Consider the following 21,847-nt stretch of genomic DNA (forward strand, 5'->3'; position numbering starts at 1 on the left):
TATATGTCTGGACTGTGGTTTTCACACCCGCTACCTCTGCTTTTACCAATTTATCTCGTAAGTTCTCAGTTCTCCTGTAGGACATTAAAGGGGGCACTGCAAATTCATTGACATGACCAAGATTACTATATAGTATAGGCCAATGCTTCCTGATGGCCTTGGCCACCTGATCACTGCCCTCTGTATAGGTGGAAATGAATGGTATTCTGGCTTGGTTGATCACTTTCTCAGGTCTCCTCTGATCTAAATCATCTAAATGTTTTTGGACTAATTTTCTTGGGTATCCCCTATGCCGAAACTTGTCAGCCATCTCAGCTAATCTTTTATTTTTCAGTGGAGGATTTTTGACTATGCGTTGGATACGAAGAAATTGACTTCGTGGCAAAGACCTTACCATAGGTCGTGGGTGGCAGCTTTCAAACTTTAAAAGTTTGTTACAATCAGTCGGCTTAATATAAAGGTCTGTTACCAACCTATTGTCCTGTTTCATCACCATGGTGTCCAAAAATTGGACCCGCTCGGTGGAGTGCGTCAGAGTAAACTGGATTTCTGGATCCATATTATTCAAGAATAGATGGAATTGAGCCAATTCATCTTCATCGCCCCCCCAGATGACGAACACGTCATCAATGTATCTCCACCACCCCAGCACATGGCTGAAGTGGTGGGACACATAGACGTGCTCAGTCTCCAGGCCGGCCATGAAGATATTGGCGTACGTGGGCGCCATGTTAGACCCCATAGCGGTTCCACGCTGTTGGAGATAGTAGCCATTTTGGAAAGCAAAATAGTTGTATCTGAGCACCACACCGAGCAGGTCAATAATGAACTCCTTGCATACATCAGTATATTGGGTTGTAACCAGACACTTTCTGACAGCCTCCACACCCCTATCATGATTGATAGAGGTGTAGAGGCTGACCACATCAAATGACGCCAGTATAGTCATTGGTGAAATGACCACCTCAGCAATCTTGTCAAGAAAATGACCAGTATCCCGAATATACGATTCAGCTGAAATTGCAAATTGTCGAAGGACCTTATCCAAAAAAATCGCCAAATTGGAAAATACAGATTCCCTCCCGGAGACTATCGGTCTCCCCGGTGGGTTACACATGCTCTTATGAATTTTTGGTAACACGTATATTAGTGGTGTCTTAGGGTGTGTGATCAATAAAAAATTGTATAAAGACTCGTCAATCAGGCCCCCCATCTTGGCATCATCCAGTAATCTGGTGATAATTTTGATCACCTCAAATTTTGGGTCATGGTTGAGACGTCTATATACAAGGGTATCCCCCAATTGTCTCTGTATCTCCGAGATATACCAGGTGGTGTCCATTACAACAACGGCTCCCCCCTTATCTGCGGGTTTCACAGTGAGGGAACCGTTGTTGCATAGTTCATCCAATGCCTGTATCTCAGCAGATGTCATATTGGGGTGCTTCAGAAGGCCATTTTGTGAGGTCTTCCTTAGCTCCTCAATCTCAACTCTTACAGCATTAATATACGTGTCAATAGCTGGACATTTAATCTGTGGCGTGAAATTGCCCTTCACGTGCAGACCCACACCATGAAGTGAAAGTTCACAACCCCTTACATCATTCACATCGGCCATATGTTTATCAGCAAACCAAACTTTCAACTTAATATTCCTAAAAAATTTTTGTAGATCGACTTCAAGCTGAAACCAGTCTATACCCACTGTGGGGCAATATGATAGACCTTTAGATAAAAGATCAGTCTCTGCAACTGTCAAGACATGAGAGGATATATTTACCACCACTGATTTTTCTTCCTCGTGGGCCTGTTCTTTACTACACGTTGTTCTTTTTCTCCATCGGTATTGCCTTTGTCCCCCACGTCTGGTCCTTTTGGATCTGGGGCAGGGCCTAAAAAACGATCATCATGCCGTTGTTCCATCTGCGTGGATCCCATTTCTGTGGTAGATGTTATCCTCTGGTTGGCATAATTGTTGTTTCTTTTATGATTAGGAGCATTACCATGAGATGGTGGTCGTCTCTGATTTCTCTGTTCTTGCCATGTGTACACATTACCCCGTTTATAATCTTCCTCATCTCTCAACCATTTGCGTCTTTTAATCATTTCTTGCTCTCTCTTATATTTCTCTAGATAGGCAGAGCAATTGGTGAGGTAGGTGTCATAGTCCTGCATGGGGAGAACACTTTTCAATTTGACATCAGCTTTGTCAAGCTGTTCACGTGTCGCTCCCAATTCGAATTGTAGGAACTCAAGATTTAACAATATCACATCCAAGGCATACTTGTTGGAGATTTGTGTGAATTTATGAGCAAATGTGCTATCAGCTGGGAACAGACTCGGCTTGAGTTGGGAGCGCATACCCCTTGGGATTCTGTGGGACCTGTAGTATTCAGCTAGGGTCGCCAAATGCAGCTCCATTGATGCCAATCGTTTCCCATCAGCTTCATAGCCCTTCTTAAGCTCAGTGACAGACGGTGTGGATAGGAATGTGCAGTCACTCACCAGGTCATGGAGGATCCTCTCCTCATCCTGCTTGGTGTAGGAAAATATATCGGGGGGGTCCCGTTCAGTTGTATCAGGCATATTCATTCGGTACAGTGCTGAGCTGCTAAGTCCTTTATATAATACAACAGATAGTGCAGCAGCACAGTCAGACGTTGTGCGCTGGGTGCAATATTCCTCAGAGAGGCTGGCTTGTCCTCCAATATGTATATTCACCAAATGAAGAGGCAGCACTTCCAGTCATGGGTGATAGGGTGACGACCCCAAACTTTATTCCCAGCAACGTTTCGGCCTTCTCTCTGAGGCCTTTGTCAAGCTACAACAATGCTAAAATGTGGGCTCTATATACCCACAATTCATTACAAAATCAGTGCAATTAGTGAAAACCTGTGTGGACAATTAAGTCACATGTGACCTGGTGAGTGACTGCACATTCCTATCCACACCGTCTGTCACTGAGCTTAAGAAGGGCTATGAAGCTGATGGGAAACGATTGGCATCAATGGAGCTGCATTTGGCGACCCTAGCTGAATACTACAGGTCCCACAGAATCCCAAGGGGTATGCGCTCCCAACTCAAGCCGAGTCTGTTCCCAGCTGATAGCACATTTGCTCATAAATTCACACAAATCTCCAACAAGTATGCCTTGGATGTGATATTGTTAAATCTTGAGTTCCTACAATTCGAATTGGGAGCGACACGTGAACAGCTTGACAAAGCTGATGTCAAATTGAAAAGTGTTCTCCCCATGCAGGACTATGACACCTACCTCACCAATTGCTCTGCCTATCTAGAGAAATATAAGAGAGAGCAAGAAATGATTAAAAGACGCAAATGGTTGAGAGATGAGGAAGATTATAAACGGGGTAATGTGTACACATGGCAAGAACAGAGAAATCAGAGACGACCACCATCTCATGGTAATGCTCCTAATCATAAAAGAAACAACAATTATGCCAACCAGAGGATAACATCTACCACAGAAATGGGATCCACGCAGATGGAACAACGGCATGATGATCGTTTTTTAGGCCCTGCCCCAGATCCAAAAGGACCAGACGTGGGGGACAAAGGCAATACCGATGGAGAAAAAGAACAACGTGTAGTAAAGAACAGGCCCACGAGGAAGAAAAATCAGTGGTGGTAAATATATCCTCTCATGTCTTGACAGTTGCAGAGACTGATCTTTTATCTAAAGGTCTATCATATTGCCCCACAGTGGGTATAGACTGGTTTCAGCTTGAAGTCGATCTACAAAAATTTTTTAGGAATATTAAGTTGAAAGTTTGGTTTGCTGATAAACATATGGCCGATGTGAATGATGTAAGGGGTTGTGAACTTTCACTTCATGGTGTGGGTCTGCACGTGAAGGGCAATTTCACGCCACAGATTAAATGTCCAGCTATTGACACGTATATTAATGCTGTAAGAGTTGAGATTGAGGAGCTAAGGAAGACCTCACAAAATGGCCTTCTGAAGCACCCCAATATGACATCTGCTGAGATACAGGCATTGGATGAACTATGCAACAACGGTTCCCTCACTGTGAAACCCGCAGATAAGGGGGGAGCCGTTGTTGTAATGGACACCACCTGGTATATCTCGGAGATACAGAGACAATTGGGGGATACCCTTGTATATAGACGTCTCAACCATGACCCAAAATTTGAGGTGATCAAAATTATCACCAGATTACTGGATGATGCCAAGATGGGGGGCCTGATTGACGAGTCTTTATACAATTTTTTATTGATCACACACCCTAAGACACCACTAATATACGTGTTACCAAAAATTCATAAGAGCATGTGTAACCCACCGGGGAGACCGATAGTCTCCGGGAGGGAATCTGTATTTTCCAATTTGGCGATTTTTTTGGATAAGGTCCTTCGACAATTTGCAATTTCAGCTGAATCGTATATTCGGGATACTGGTCATTTTCTTGACAAGATTGCTGAGGTGGTCATTTCACCAATGACTATACTGGCGTCATTTGATGTGGTCAGCCTCTACACCTCTATCAATCATGATAGGGGTGTGGAGGCTGTCAGAAAGTGTCTGGTTACAACCCAATATACTGATGTATGTAAGGAGTTCATTATTGACCTGCTCGGTGTGGTGCTCAGATACAACTATTTTGCTTTCCAAAATGGCTACTATCTCCAACAGCGTGGAACCGCTATGGGGTCTAACATGGCGCCCACGTACGCCAATATCTTCATGGCCGGCCTGGAGACTGAGCACGTCTATGTGTCCCACCACTTCAGCCATGTGCTGGGGTGGTGGAGATACATTGATGACGTGTTCGTCATCTGGGGGGGCGATGAAGATGAATTGGCTCAATTCCATCTATTCTTGAATAATATGGATCCAGAAATCCAGTTTACTCTGACGCACTCCACCGAGCAGGGTCCAATTTTTGGACACCATGGTGATGAAACAGGACAATAGGTTGGTAACAGACCTTTATATTAAGCCGACTGATTGTAACAAACTTTTACAGTTTGAAAGCTGCCACCCACGACCTATGGTAAGGTCTTTGCCACGAAGTCAATTTCTTCGTATCCAACGCATAGTGAAAAATCCTCCACTGAAAAATAAAAGATTAGCTGAGATGGCTGACAAGTTTCGGCATAGGGGATACCCAAGAAAATTAGTCCAAAAACATTTAGATGATTTAGATCAGAGGAGACCTGAGAAAGTGATCAACCAAGCCAGAATACCATTCATTTCCACCTATACAGAGGGCAGTGATCAGGTGGCCAAGGCCATCAGGAAGCATTGGCCTATACTATATAGTAATCTTGGTCATGTCAATGAATTTGCAGTGCCCCCTTTAATGTCCTACAGGAGAACTGAGAACTTACGAGATAAATTGGTAAAAGCAGAGGTAGCGGGTGTGAAAACCACAGTCCAGACATATATAGGCCGTAAGAAATGCGGAAGCTATCCATGTCTGAATTGTGTAAATTGTAGCTATATGCTAAAGGGAGATACGTTCACGCATCCAGTTACACACAAGGTATTTGGGATCCGACACTATCTGACCTGTGACAGTTCATTCGTCGTATACCTGTTGTCATGTCCATGTAGTCTCCTATACGTTGGGGAGACTACATGTGATGCTAAGACGAGAATGAACTATCACAGGTACTCGATCCGCCAAAAACGAAGGGACCTCCCAGTACCCAAACATTTTGTTGAGGCTGGACACAAGGAAAGGGACCTTAAGTTTAGGGTGATTGACCATATCCCCCCACTCAAAAGGGGAGGTGACAGGGAGAAAAAGTTGAAACAGCGCGAGATTATGTGGATACATAAGTTAGGTACGCTTAGGCCCGCAGGTCTTAATGCTGAGTGCAGATGGGAATTATGTGGATAGGTAATGTGCTACTTGCTCACCAGGCGTGGGGGTGACACAAGTAATCCTGCTTGATGGGGGTGATATACGACAATGCTATTGTTATAGAATGTTGTAGGAATCTACTTACACCCTTTTCCCTCTATATCTATAGATAAAGAATTGAGGAAAATAGAAAAACCTTTGTCTTACAGTTGGACCGGACCGTATATGGACTACCCCAGTGTGCAAGCATGATGGTGACCATGGATTGCTGTTCGGGAGGGGCTACCATGACAAGTTACTAACTGCACGTCAAGACTATCCGACCGGCAAATATTCCAGAGGAATTGAGAGACAATTTCTGGCCGGGAATCAGTAAGCCAGACGGCCTCGATTTTCATATTATAGGATTAGGCAAGGAGATGGGAAGGATCCCTCCCTTGATAGCTGCTTATTAGCCTAAGAAGGCAGCAATGTTGTTGACAATAGGGGTGAAGGCACCATTTCGGCTACATTTGCCGATTATATGGTGATGACCCCTATTGTACCCATCGTTGCTGTTCCATCCAATGTCGGTCTCTTGATTGTGCTGGGTGACATGATCTGGTCCCCCTCTTTGACAGCGGTCCATGTTGTCACCTAGGCTACTAACACGCCCCCCAGACGCCTGGTAATGCGATCCGGATGGGTGTATGCTCTTGCCCTGCCCCCTGTGGCCGCCTCGTCAGCGATGCGTTCCACTGGGCGCTGTTGCGTTCCAGGGAGCGTGCGTGATGACGCGGCCATGGGTGGAGGGTGACGCTTGACGCTCGTCGCGGCGCATGCGCCTGGCAGACGGGGAGACGCTGAAGCAGGCACACTGGGCTACGCCATGACGGTTGGTCTCACCGATTTTAATTATAAGATACAGCTGTATAATGATTTTAACTCTTTAATGTTTGTACACTTGTGATCACTTATGAGATTGTGAACACCGGATGTAACATTTTGAATATTGATGTCTGTACATCGCATTTATGATATGCGACACATATCATGTATGATCCACTTTTGACTATTGTCTGAAATACGCTGTACGATGGTTTTATGATGTGATATTAATAAGATTTGCACTTGTATAGTCATGTGACATTATAATGTTGGATGGTCATGTGACTTAATTGTCCACACAGGTTTTCACTAATTGCACTGATTTTGTAATGAATTGTGGGTATATAGAGCCCACATTTTAGCATTGTTGTAGCTTGACAAAGGCCTCAGAGAGAAGGCCGAAACGTTGCTGGGAATAAAGTTTGGGGTCGTCACCCTATCACCCATGACTGGAAGTGCTGCCTCTTCATTTGGTGAATATACATATTGGAGGACAAGCCAGCCTCTCTGAGGAATATTGCACCCAGCGCACAACGTCTGACTGTGCTGCTGCACTATCTGTTGTATTATATATATATATATATATTCCCCTAATACACACCAGAAAAGGCTTAGGAACATATAACTGCGCTGCTAAATGGCAAATATATTTTTTCTTTTTCCACTAATACACACCACAAAAGGCTATTGAACATATAACTGCACTTTTGAACAGCAAATATCATTTTCTTTTTCCTTTAATACATGCCACAAAAGGCTTTAGAACATATGACTGCACTGCTGAACAGCAAATATATTTTTTCTTTTTCCATTAATATACACCACAAAAGGCTTTAGATTATATAACTCCCGAGGAAATTCGGCTTTGGTGCAATTAGAATTATTCCTGAACTTCGAAACAAATTCCACTTTGTCAGATTCACTCATCTCTAGCTACAATCTTTACTTCGACTTAAAGGGATAACCTTCGGGTCAGAAAGAGACTTCACTAAGAAACCCCTAAAAGGTATAGTGATACACCACACATGCAGCTTAACAACAACATACTGGGTAGTATTGGCGCTAACAAGGCTGTCATGGACTTTGCTAAGTTCTTTGCTAAATGGGATCTGGTTACCAAAGGTCTTATAAAGTTCACCAATCACTCTGAGAACTACAGGGCATGGCGAGCCTCCTTACAAAAATGCCATAAGAGACTTAGATCTTTCCTGTAGTGAGGAGTTATATCTCTTGGTAAAGTGGCTTGGAAGCAAGTCTGCTGAACACCCCAAAAGAATCAGAGACATTAACATAAACTATCCGGGCAAAGGCCTAAAGATGGTGTGGAAAGACTTGATGAGTGTTATGAGTCAATAGAAGCTTCAGAAAATGCTTTATATAAGAGAATTGATAATTTTCAGGGAAAACTCTGGGAACTCAGCGACTTGTTGATAGAGGTACAAGTTGCTCAGGCAGAAGGAGATCTGCCGGCGGTAGCATTCCTGAACATCGCCAGAGGTGTCAATCCGATTGTGCAAGAACTCCCTTATAACCTACAGGAGAAGTTGATTACGCATGGTTTCTATTATAAACATTTTCATAATTTACCATTCCCCCACCTCGTGGTGTTAGTAGACTTTGTTACTAAACAGGCGATAATAAGAAATGATCCCAGTTTTGACTTTACTCTGTCATGTCCCACTACCCCTGGTGTCAAACCTCATAAAACACCAATGGCAGTCCACAAAACTAATGTTGCCTCCACAGGTTCTTTTTACAGGCAGTTTAAGTCTTCTCAAGAAGAGAACAAACTCAAAGATCTTACCAAACAATGCCCCTTGCACAAGAAACCACATTCTCTACTAAAATGCAGAGCCTTCAGGGAGACATCTTTAGAGGACTGCAAATAATACAACATTTGCTTCAGGTGCTGCACTACAGCATCGCACTTTGCCAGGAACTGTAAGGTCAGTGTGACATGCACAGAATGTGGTAGCACAGAACACAACACGGCTTTCCACCCTGGGCCACCCCTTCAGGTATCATCCCAAGCAGAGGAGCATGATGAGAAGCAGATAGACACTGACATAGATACCACAGTAGTCACTTCTCACTATACAGAGCTCTGTTAAAGGACTTGCAGGAGAGAAGTCCTGCTCAAAAATTTGCCTTGGCAGATTTTATCAGGTCAAGGCGATCAAGGTATATGCAATCTTTGATGATCAAAGCAACAGGTCTTTAGCTAAATCCACCTTCTTCGACACCTTCAACATCATAGGGCCCGATTCACCCTACTCCTTAAGGACATGTGCAGGTACCATTGAGACAGCGGGGAGGAAAGCAACTGGGTATAAGGTAGAGTCTGTTGATGGTCAGACCTGCTTGTCACTGCCAACCATACTGGAGTGCAATCACATAACTGACAACCGGTCTGAGATACCTACACCAGAGGTAGCAGCATACCATCCCCACCTTAGGCATATAGCTCACCTGATACCAGAACTGGACCCAAAAGCCCCGATAGTCTTACTCCTTGGAAGAGACATACTATGAGTTCACAAGGCTAGAGGACAGATTAACGGTCCCCAAACGCTCCATACGTCCAGAGACTTTACCTAGGATGGGTCATCATAGGAGACGTCTGTCTAGGAGGAGCACACAAGCTGACCTCAGTCAACAGTATGCTCACCAACACACTTGAAAATGGACGTCCTTCCCAATCCCAGCCATGTCACAGTAGTTTCCTGAAAAAAAGAATTGCCACACACTGCTCCTGTGCCTTGTCCTTTTGCAGATACCTCCTGTGAAGACCATGCCTGTGATGGTGAGCAAGATCACTTAGGGTGCAGTACAGTCTTCCACAGGACAGGAGAACACAACAGGGTTGCAATGTCCATAGAATACAGGCTGTTCTTAATATTATGGATAAAGGAATAGTAAAAGAGAAAGACAAGTCAAAAAGCTGGGTAGCACCTTTACCGTTTAAACCCTGAAGACAACACTTACCTAACAACAAAGAACTGGTCTACAGTCGATTTATCTCCCTCAAGCACAAACTTCTGACACCAGAGATGAGAAAACATTTTTTTACCTTCATGGAAAGAATATTCCATAACAACCATGCAGAAATGGCACCCGCGCTCCAAGACTCCAAGGAGTGTTGGTACTTACCCATATTTGGCTTGTATCATCCTAAAAAACCACAGCAGATACGAGTAGTATTCGACTCAAAAGCCAGGTGCAAAGGTGTCTCACTAAATGATGTCTTACTGTCTTGTCCAGACCTCAACAGCAGACTTCCGGAGGTACTTCTACGCTTCTGCAGAGAATCCATAGCATTTATGGCTGACATACAACAGATGTTTCAGATGTTCCACTGCTTCCTCATCAAGGAAGAACATAAAAACTACTTGAGGTTCTTCTTGTACCGCAAAGACGACCTAAATGAAGACATTGTAGAGTACCGAATAAGAGTGCACATCTTCGGAAACAGTCCTTCCCCTGCAATCGCTATCTATGGTCTCAGACATTCAGCTCGAGAGGGTGAAGCAAAGTATGGGTCAGATGTCAGATCCTTTGTGTAAAAGATTTCTACGTGGATGACTGCTTGAAATCCACACCCACAAATGAGACTGCAATCAGTCTCCTGAAAAGGGCTCAAGAGATGTTCGCGTTATCTAATTTGAGGTTGCACAAAATTGCCTCTAACAGCTGTAAGTTAATGGATGCCTTCTCACCCCAAGACCATTCAAGTGATCTAAAGGACTTGGATCTTAGCACCGACTCCCTTCCGATGCAGCGGAGCCTCAGTTTGCTTTGGGATTTAAAGGCAGACACATTCACCTTCCAAATCAGCAAGGATGAAAACCCCCTCACACACAGAGGAGTTCTGTCAACCATAAACAGCTTATATGATCCTCTGGGATTTGTAGCGCCTGTTATTATCCAAGGCAAAATTATGTTAAGAGACTTCACCACAGAGATGTCTGATTGGGATGACCTGCTTCTTGCAGAGAAAAAGGACCTGTGGACAGGTTGGAAGAAGTTTCTCGAAGCTTTGTCCAGCCTTCATGTGGCACGACAGTATGCTTCCATGCCATCAACTGAAGTCAAGATGCAAAGACTATATATCTTCTGCCATGCTTCAGTCAAGGCAATTCCAGCCATAGCATACCTAAAGACCATTGATGTCAAAGAACAATACCATATAGGGTTTGTCATGAGCCGGACCAAACTAGCGCCACTCCGCGAACAGAAGATTCCCAGACTGGAGCTCTGCGCTGTTGTGCTTACAGTAATGTTGGCTGAACTTATAACATCAGGAATGAGCCTGGAAATCGAGGAAGTTGAGTTTTACATGGACATCAAGGTATCAGGGATATTGTGTGTTACAGAGCTGTTTAGCTATTTGTAATTGTTACTCAGGAAGTTGTTACTACTGTTAGAGAGATATGTTATCTTATGTACAGGCAACCATTTTACCATGTACTTCAGTGTTAATGTAAATGTTATAGTACATGCTATCTATATTTTATGCTTATACTTGCTATTTGTATTCTTGTAGTTTTACCAAACAATCCTGTTTGCCAATCAACAATCCTGTTTTATCAAACAATTGCACTTGAACAATCTCTCACTCATGCGCACCGCGCAGAGAGTACAACCTGTTGATCAATAAACAAGTTAGACTACAAAGAACAGTCCTCTTATTTGGAAGACAGGAATGGTTTATGCTGAATGTCAGACTGCACACTGTGTGAACGTGTATGAAGACAGAACAGTCAAATTTACACAGTTTGCAGCAAGAGTAGAGCATTTTATTGTATGTTTTATTTAAAGTAACAGAAGTAGAAAAATGCCAAAGAAGAAAACTTGTATTTAATAGTGATTTATTCTAGTCCTTTAATATTTAAGAATTTGGTAAATAAATATTTCTTTGAATAAAATCTAGATAATGTAAGGATTCAATAAAATTTATTAGATACATGTTTGCAAAAAGTTTAAGTGTAAAAATATTATATTCACACTCTCTATTTATGACTGTAATGTAGAATGGTATAACATGTTTTAAACAGTCGATAGAAGTCTATCTAGCCTGAAATCTACAGTGATCTCAAGAGAGCGTAAGGGATTAGCTCACATAATCTCACAATAATGGTTCTATCCTGATTTTTAACACATAAAACAGACTTAAGCCTAAATAATACAATATCATCTCTAACAGAAGTGCCATAAGATAATGCAGATTGAATGAGGTAAAATTGCAATGTTACATAATATTTCCTGTGCTGTGAAATTCCAGCTTAGTATCATTGACACAATGGTGATATGTGGGCATGCTACCAGAACAATAATACTTCAGTGCCAGATGGGAAGCCCAATCTGTTAACGCATAGGTAATTATGGAGCAGTGATAATATCATAACATTAATGTTATAGAAAACATTATTCAGACATTTAAAGACTGGAGTTATTTCTACTTACACAGCCCATAAATAATGCAGATGGGTATTTTCGGACCTTTCAATTCAGTGAATATGATTGAAAAGTTTGTTATTGTATTGATGTGCTACAGTAAAATTAGGCAATACATATTTATATTGCTTAAAAGGAATACACTATCATGCAATCAGTTCATGAGAATCAATACATATTGACTTACCGTATTTTTCGCCCCATTAGACGCACTTTTTCCCCAAAAAAGTGGGGGGGAAATGGCAGTGCATCTTATGGGGTGAATGCTGCCATTTTTACATTGCTAACGCTGATACATTACACAGCGCAGCGATGTATAAGCGAGGAGGGAGGAGGGGCTGGAAGCAAGCAACTTGCGACAGGGCCCGATGCTGTCACTGTACTCTTACACCGGGCCCCGCCTCTCACAGCAGTATACATATCTAAACAGTAATCCTTAACCTCCAGTAACTTTAAAGCAGCTCTATCCTGTTTGTTTACTACTTACAATGAAGCTTTGGTAACAGGAAGAGCCAGCGGCCACGTAACGTTACTCACTCACGTCACGCGCCTGCTCCTCCCACTTTATGAATGAAGTAGGCGAAGCAGGCGCGTGACTGAGTAAGTGACGTTACGCCGCCGCCCGCTTTGCCTGTTACCGGAGCTTCATTTTAAGTAGTAAACAAACAGGAAAGCACTGCTTTAAAGTTAAAGTTAATCGAGGTTAAGGATTACTGTTTAGATATGTATACTGCTGTGAGTGGCGGGGCCCTGTGTTTTGGGGAAACTGTAATGAGGGGATCTGTGGGTGACACATATAGCATAAGATGCTATATAGTGTCATCCATAGATCCCCCATTAGCATGGTCATTCACACATCCCCCCATAACAGTGTCATCCACAGATCCTCCTCCCTATAACAGTGTCATCCAAAGATCCCCCTCCCCATACTAGCATCATCCACAGATCCCTCTCCCATAACAATGCCTCCCCCTCCCCATAACAGTGCCATCCACAAATCCCCCATAACAGTGTCATCCACAGATTCCCCCTCCATAACAGTATCATCTACAGATCTCCCCATAACAGTGCCGTCCACAGATCCCCCATAACAGTGCCATCCACAGAGCCCGCATAACAGTGTGTCATCCACAGATCCCCCATAATAGTGTCATCCACAGACCACTATTAGTTCAAAACCCTCCAAAAACACACCTTTTGGTTCAAAATATTTTTTTTCTTATTTTCCTCCTCAAAAAACTAGGTGTTGCGTCTTATAGGGCAAAAATACGGTACATTGTGAGACAGTCATAGATATTCAACCAATTAATTTCCCTAGAATATAGACAAGCAAAAAGAGTTTTCCTACTCAAGTTAGGGAGAGTTTGCATCATCGCTTCATTTTTCGTTTTTCAGATCCGTTAGAAGAGCACAAAAACAAAATTGGATCCTTTAAAAAAATAAAATGGATCTTGTGCATCAGTTATGCATATTTGGCATCTTTTGAGTTCTGAGATCAGTTTTTTTTTTTTGACTGAAAAAAGGTAGTGCATGCATAACTGATGCACAGGATCCATTTACATTTTTTACAGTATTCTGCTTTTATTTTTTTGCTGTATGGATCAGAAAAACTGAAAATTAAATGGTGATGTGAATTCTTCCTTACACATTTATAATAAAAATCACATGATAAATATATTAGCATTATAGTAAAATGATTTAGTTAATGAGTTAATAAAGGTTAATTAAACTTTTTCAGTTTTATGTTTTAGTAATGTAAAAAGAAAACTAGCATATACAACAATTACTCCATCCAAATTTTTCACACACCAGTTTAATTTCTATAAGTGTATGTTAGACTGTCAGGTGTCTTCCTCTTTTTCCTTGTTGGCTGGCTGGCCGGGTACATGGGAGTGCGCATATTTGCGTATGCACGGTCTCTCCTGTACAGACCCCCCACAGTAGCTCCATTTAAACTAATTGAACATCTCCCAAGCATGAGCAGTAGCTATCATCAACCGCTCTTACCATGGTCAGAGCTCAGGATCTTGTAAAACTCCTACATTGACAAAGTTGCTATTGGACACTGAATGGGAAATTTCTGAACCCATATGAGGTATAGGGTTGGTTATAGTTTTGGTAGAAATAAATATTGTACTAAATTTTCATAGAATTTTTCATAGAATAACCTGGTATTATATCTTAGCTCTACTGAAGTACAACTAATGCAACCAATGGATAAGCGTGAAGTTGTTAAATAAAGTATATTTTTGCAAACTGAAGCATCTTCCTTAACGGCCTTTTGGAAATACCCATGTTCCAGGAGGATGTTAAGAGACTCCTATAATAGCTTTACACTGCTAAGAGTGCATTTTGAGCACTATGCTGATAAATGGTGCAAGAATGGGCTTATACTTTGGCTATCAAAACTATTCAATCCTTCCTTTTTAAACAACTTCTGATAGCAGCCCGATTATTGATTCCTAAATATTGGCTATCCACTTCCCTTCCCCCCACAGAGCAATGGAAATTGAAAGTTGACCAAGTCTTCCGTTTTGAAGAACTCTCCTCATGGGAGGCTAGAAATCACCTAAAGTTCCAACGCCAGTGGCATTTTTGGCAAAAGTTTAGACACCCGAGTTACACATAGGGACTTGTCCGCCATCCTTTCAAATATAGGTGACTCCTATTTAAGTCTGGTTCTCCCAGACGGAAATTAGACCCTTTGCCAACCTCCTACAATGACTTCTCCTGGTGTACTCCGGTATTATTGTACATCACGTGCTGCTGGGTTTTGTTGCTATAGTAATCTTTTAACATGGTGTAATGTGACTGTTTATGTATTGGAAGCATGACATACTGTCTTCTGCTGTATTTGGTGTGAAACATAAATTTGCATCTATGTACTTGTATCACGCCTTGCTAGGCGTTTTAGAATCTATAAATGTACTTTGTTACGTTTCATAAAAATAAAAAAAATAAAAAAAAACTATTCAATCCCCACTGCAGATTCTATTAGCTAACTTTACCAACTATCATGTTTGCAATAAACTAATCAAATAAGAACAATTTAAACAGCTCAACACAACTAATATAGCAAGTTATTTCTCCAAGTTCAACAAAATTGTCAATTTAATGTCTACTGTCAGAATTAATGAACCCCTATATGACAAGTGTCTTTAGTACTAATAGAACACCTTTTTGTTGTTATGACGTGCTACAGACTTGATGCATAGATAGATACTAGCCTTCGGCAGTGCTTCTGAGGAATGGTCAATGGCCTCCAGTTAACTAAAGTTCACTGATTTTGTTGGGTTTGTGTTCTGCAACCACCTTAAAATTTCACAAAATAATTTCCATGGGGTTCAAGTCAAGAAACTGTGACAACCACTCCAGACTCTTCCAGGACTTCTGTTTAAAACCAAGCTTTGTAACATACACAATAACATAGTAACAGTTTATAAGGCTGAAAAAGACATATGTCCATCCAGTTTAGCCTTTTAACCCGCCGGTTGATCCAGAGGAAGGCAAAAAAAAGCCCATGAGGACTATGTTCTCATCATAGGCATCTAGTCCCCTTTTGATGAACCCCATAGTCTTATTGGCCTTGGCAGCAGCTGCCTGAGACTGATTTCTACAATTACATTTTCTGCTCACTAATATTCTTAAGTACTTTTCCATGTCAGTGTTACCCAGTGTTTTACATTTTAGTATGTGCTGAAGCCCTTGATGTGCATGAGACAACAACTGATTTTTTTAAGGTATTCTATTCAGGGTGTTTAAAAATTCTGAGACAGCAGTGGCCATTAAAAGTAGCATTTAACATTGAACTTGGAGACACCATTTTTTTTATTAGTTGTGTTGAGCTATTGAAATTATTCTTCGGTCTATTACAAACATGTGAGATGTTGTAAATCTTGCTAATAAACTTAACACAAGAAGCGTTGAATCATTTTGCAAGTGTATCTTCATCCTTGCAAAGAGTAAGCTACTTATCTTGATTCCCATGTGAATATTTCTCAAAGGGGTTGAAGACAATGGATGCAGAGCTACATGTGCACTATCCACTAGGGCTGCACCAGATATCGAAGTATCGATACCCAATCGATACTTTTAGACCCAGATCAATTCGATACTGGGATTTGCTACTTACCCGATACTGTGCAGCCTAGTATCAGTTAGAAAACATGGTACCTGCCACTCTCAGCGCGTGCCATGTTCTCCTCAGCAGCACAGTAGAGAAGAAGGGGGTCCCTCCCTCTGTCCCCTACTGTGCCACTGCTGCCTCTGCCACAAGTGAGAAGAGAGAGGGGGGAGGAGGTGCTGTGGCCACATACAAGTGTAGGATGCAGGTGCCAGCGGCAAAATCACATAACCTGCCCTCTATGACAGGGCGATGCAATCCATGCCGCACCTGAGGAGTTCATTGACAGGGTTCGCAGCACATTGTCATAGAGGATAGGTGCCGGGTATGTGAAACTACCGCCGGCACTTATATTGACAGGTTAATTATCTTTATTGGTGGCACAGTGTTCCCCCCTCCCAACCACCCCAGTATTATCTTCATTGGCGGCAGTGGCCACAGGGTCCCCTCCCCTCCTCTTCCTTGGTGGTGCAGTGGCAGTTCCAATCGGAGCCCATGCAGTGTAATCCTGGGGCTCCGATCGGTTACAATGGCAGCCAGGAAGCTACTGAAGCCCTGGCTGCCATGGCCAGCTCCCTGCTGCTGTGTGCACAGAGCACAGGGCAGCAGGGACAGTGAAAAATCCTATTCACCCTAATAGAGCTCTATTAAAGTGACTAGGACAAGGGGTTAAAAGATCACAGGCTCTAGCCCCTAAAGGGGCTAATAGTTATTAAATAAAAAGTAAAAAATAAAAAATAAAAAAACACATAAATATTAAATTTAAATGACCCTCCTTTCCCAAGTTTACATATTAAATATATAAACAATAAAAAAACATATTATGTATCACCACATCCCAAAAATTCGAAATTATAAAACAATATATCCGATGTGGTGAAAGCCGTAAATAAAACAAATAAAAACCGTGTGATTCGCCATTTTTTGTCACCTTGTCCCCCCAAAAAATAGGATAGGACTGTTCTATTATGGGATGGACGTTCCATAAAATGCGGAATGCATGCAGCTTTTTTGGTGTTTTATTTTTTTCACATGGTATTGAATGGTATCGAGCATCTGGGGAGGTGTGGGGTGCTCCCCCCCCCCCCCCAGACAATTAGCTAGTAATGGACTATCTCGAGGATAAGACATCATTTAAAAAAGGCTTGCAATCCCTTTGAGGATTATAGATTTTGGACAATCCATTTTATTAGAAGGGTCTCTTTTTAAATACACTGATCACAGATTTTCCTGCAGGGATCAGCTATAATCTGCAGTGAAAACTGACAGCAATTGTTTAATTGTCCTGCAGTGTCATAACAGGGTGAATTGAAGCATTACATGGTGTCTTACCCTTGTCTGTGCTCTGAATAAATTATGGAGGTCCTAAAAATTACTAGTAGCTCAGAATGCCCTATAAGTTATTTTCTTAAGCAGGTAACCCTGTTATAGCCATAATCCCAGACAAAACGTGGGTTTTTAATTAAAATGGCTACATGAAAAAAACGAAGTTTTGCAGATCAGTATATATCAAGATACTTTTGATATAATATGTGCACAAGAATGAAGGATAGATAAATATATAGCATTATATTACTATTCATATACACAGTTGAGTCACATTGTTATGACCAATTTCTACTCTTGACTGCAGTGCATAGCTCATAAATGAAGTCACGTGTCGTGAGCTGGCTTGTTGGGTATGTAAGGTGTGCTAAAGGATGTCTTCACATATATCCCTCATGGCTGTCATGGGTAAAAGGTGTGATTTATCAGAGTTGCAAAAAGGGATGATTATTGGCTTTCAGGCAAATTATGTCAGTATTTCTGAAACTGTGCAGTGAACTGTTCATATGCTGCTGTCGTTAAAGTGTATAATGAGTGGACAAATGACACTATTGCGAATAAGCGACATGGAAACTGCAGAGCACGATGTGTCATTGATGTGAGAGGTAAATTTCAGCAATAAAGGTGCATGAGGACTGACTGATGCTACAGTGGAGAAGGTCACCCACGAAATCAACCAAGAGGCTACTAGATGTGTATCTAAAACAACAGTTCAGCCAACTCTACTGCATATGGGGCTGAAAAGCAGATGGATGGTCACTGCACCTACTCATCCATGTGGAAGACACTCTCAACTGATTTGGATATGAATCTTTCTTGCAAATTACATATTAATTGTCTTCCTTGGGGTGGAAGAGATCTTCCAGCAAGACAATGATGCATGTCACAAGAATAGAAATGCCTGACATTGGTTGGAAGAGCATAACCAAGACTTTCTAGAACTACACTCGCCCCCTTATTCCCTAGACTTGAACCTAATTGACCATATGTAGGACCACCCTGAACATTGTGTTCGGTGTATGGATCTTCCACCTTGCACATACCAGTACCTCTATGATGTACTGCATTCAGCATTACTCCAGATACCTGTAACAACCTACCAGAACCTTATTGAGTCTCTCCCAGCCAATCTAGCTGCTGTCAGTGTTGCACATGGAGGTTACTCTTTATATAAGCTGATGGTCATAATAGTGTCACTCAACGATGTACTGAGGAAATGTATTAAATACAGGGGTGGAAATTCTGACATACAGCTAAAGTAGCTGGGAAACAAATCAACATGGTGTGTAAGCATCCTTCACTTTATCACTAAGATAAAAAAAATGGCATAGATCATCCTCTAGAAAAAAAAATAAAAGCTGCATAGTTTTTTTTTTTCATGCAGTTCATGTTTCCCCAGCTCTACTGATCTGCTGGCCAAAATGATATATCTGACTGGTAATGTGTTCTCGCTATGAAAATAATAGGTGAGCTGATTCTCCCACTCTTTTTTATTCTTGCAAATCAGGTGAAACAGGCAAATCAATCCAATTGGCCATATATGAAGTACTCTGTTATACCCTTGCTCCAACTTTATATCCATACAAGTATACCTATATCCGAGTTACTGAATTGACAGTCAGCTCTTGTTGATTGCAAGACATCATTTATATCGCTGGTATAAATTAGCCTGTATCCAGGAAACTGATTTAAAATGAGAAAATGAAAAAGCAAATAGTCCTGTATATTGATATGTATGCATTGTGGTTAATGGGATACTTGTGAAGCCATCACATTCAACATTTTATTGCCCAGCAGATATGTTATTTATAATTTAATATAATAGGTTGAACTATAATAAAAAAAAATGTCTGCTGATTTAGTCAGGAAGAGCAGATGGAGTCATTTCTAACTTTGTAGAAAAATAAAGCTGAAAGCTATTGCAATTTGTCATCCCTACATGCATTTGGAAGAGAAAGGTGACACAAGCAAGTAATGGGATAATGTTAAACAGAGGTCCCATTAAGAACTGAGCTGAAGGGTATAGTTGTCAATGACACAACAATATTTGCTAAACAGTTCATTAGGCTGACATTTTCCAAAACTCTTTGGGGAACGAAAGAGTTAGGATGAGTGTGACAAGCACAACCCATGACATTTCACCAGAAATTTAAAACATGGCATTTGAAACAGATTCTGTACTCATTAACAATACCCTAGAAACAAGCTCATGTTGTTTCCTTTAATTTACCGAAGCAGTAAGCCATCTATTAGTTGTGATATCTGTGCCATGAGAAGAAAAATGTAGGATGCTTATTTCCTGGAACATTTGTGGAGTTGGCTAATTTTCTATAGAACAATGAAAGATTTGTCATTCTTCCTAGTTAACAATTCAGAACAAGATGCTAAAACCAGCAAATATGGACAATGCAACATGATCAAATGATAAGAAGTCATACCCAGATACAATCTATAACTTCAAGGATTTGTAATCTTATGTTACCCAAATTTAGATATTTTATGTTTGTAAAAAGATGCATCATTATTTGTCTTCCTTTTTGATAGGGTTTGCATTTCATGCAGGATTGTAAGTAATAAGCATAGCTCATGTAGTCATTGGTGAAGTGGCATGCGTTGGGCTCCACAGAGATAAGTATTCTAAGTATTTGGAATCAATATGGACAGAACATGTGCATATCCATTTTAATTACATCCTACTGTACATTATGCTCTTGTCATTGTACACATAGGTCAAATCATAAATATATTGCAAAAATGATATTTTATTCATATAAGAATCATCCTGTGGATGTGAGTATTTGGCTCCAACAGCTTCTCCTGGAATTTTGAGACCATTAGGGTACAGCCACATGTTCAGGTTTCCTAATGCTGTTTTGGAAGCCAAAACCAGGAGTGAATGAAAAAGAAGCAAAGTCTTATTGGTCCTTTATACTTTTTTTTTCCTTTTATGATCCACTCTTGACTTTGGCTTCCAAAACTGATCAAGAAACATCAAGAAAATGGAACATGTGGCCAAGTGTGTCTGAACCCGAGATCACCAGAATGGTTCAACTTCACTCTGCAAATGGTGCTTTAAATTTGTCTTTCAATTCCCTCCTGTTGTGTAGCTAGTGTGGACCCACTGGTCACTTGAACATGCTCGGGGTTAAACCCAGGGCATTATCTAAGTGGTAACCTTTAACCCCTATAAACTGATCTGGACTTTCTGCGGGGAAACCACCAGGCCACTAATTCTTTGAGTGGTCTTTGTTCAAGTGACTGCTGACCCAGTTGGGACACTGGTGTTGAGCTCTGAGGGATCAGGCAAAACTGTAGTAAGGAATAGACCAAAAGGGTAGGCAGAGTACATGCAATCTAATAAACAGTCTGAGGTCAGAATGGAGAACAGACAGAGGTTAGATTAGGCAGCAAAGGGTCAAATCCACAAAACAGACCGAAATTAGTATACAGCCAGGGGTGCACCTCTAATTAGGCAAAGTGAGGCAGTGGCCTAAGATGGTTCTCTGCTAGAACAGCAGGGGGGCAGCAATTTAGCCTTCAGCCCTGAATTCCTGCAAAGCCCTGCAGACATCTTTGTAGATTATTGTACTTTGCGGTTTTACTGTATTTTTTGCCTGCAATTTGCTGCAGAAACCGCAACAAAACCACAATGTACAATGACCTCTAGGCATAGATGTACATACCATAATATGAAGGGCCTTTTGAAAATAATAATGGTAGGCTAAAGGACCTTTGATGATGTCAAGTCACATGATCTTAGGTCCTTATTCCTCCAAAAGACACTAGAAGAGAAGAAGGAGAATGGAGAACCTGCAGCCTGTAAGTAAATAAGTGCATGTGTGTATGTGTGTTAGTGTGCCTCCCTGAAGAGTGTTTCTTTAGGGAGGCACAAAAATACCAAACTTTAAAAAAGCTAAGTTTGACCAGCTAAGAGAGGCTATTGGCCTCACTAAGGGTGGGTGACTGATTCTCTCAGCAAAATTCTGGGTCACTTTCTTTAATTGACCCAGTCAATCTGCCAACATCTTGTATTGAAAAGCTCTAGCTGATAATGATGAGTCATGGATATTTATGAGCTTCTGACTCTCCCCATCTACCTGCTGCTGATTGACAGTTATTTTCCATATGAATCAGCAGCAGGTGGGCAGGGGAGTGGCTATAGCTGTTAATTAAATAAACGCTGGACTCAATGAAATCACACTGGACTCAAATCAGCTCATTAGCAT

At 41.4% G+C, this 21,847-nt stretch overlaps 1 protein-coding gene across 1 annotated transcript in view; it reads left to right on the plus strand.

Annotated features, from left to right (window-relative positions):
* Window positions 1-21,847, plus strand: part of LAMA2 (laminin subunit alpha 2) — a 772,405-nt gene that overhangs the window by 34,323 nt on the left and 716,235 nt on the right. The gene's annotated exons all lie outside the window — the stretch shown is intronic.

This window comes from Bufo gargarizans, chromosome 4 (genome assembly GCF_014858855.1).
Source record: "Bufo gargarizans isolate SCDJY-AF-19 chromosome 4, ASM1485885v1, whole genome shotgun sequence".
Classification (NCBI taxonomy): domain Eukaryota; kingdom Metazoa; phylum Chordata; class Amphibia; order Anura; family Bufonidae; genus Bufo; species Bufo gargarizans.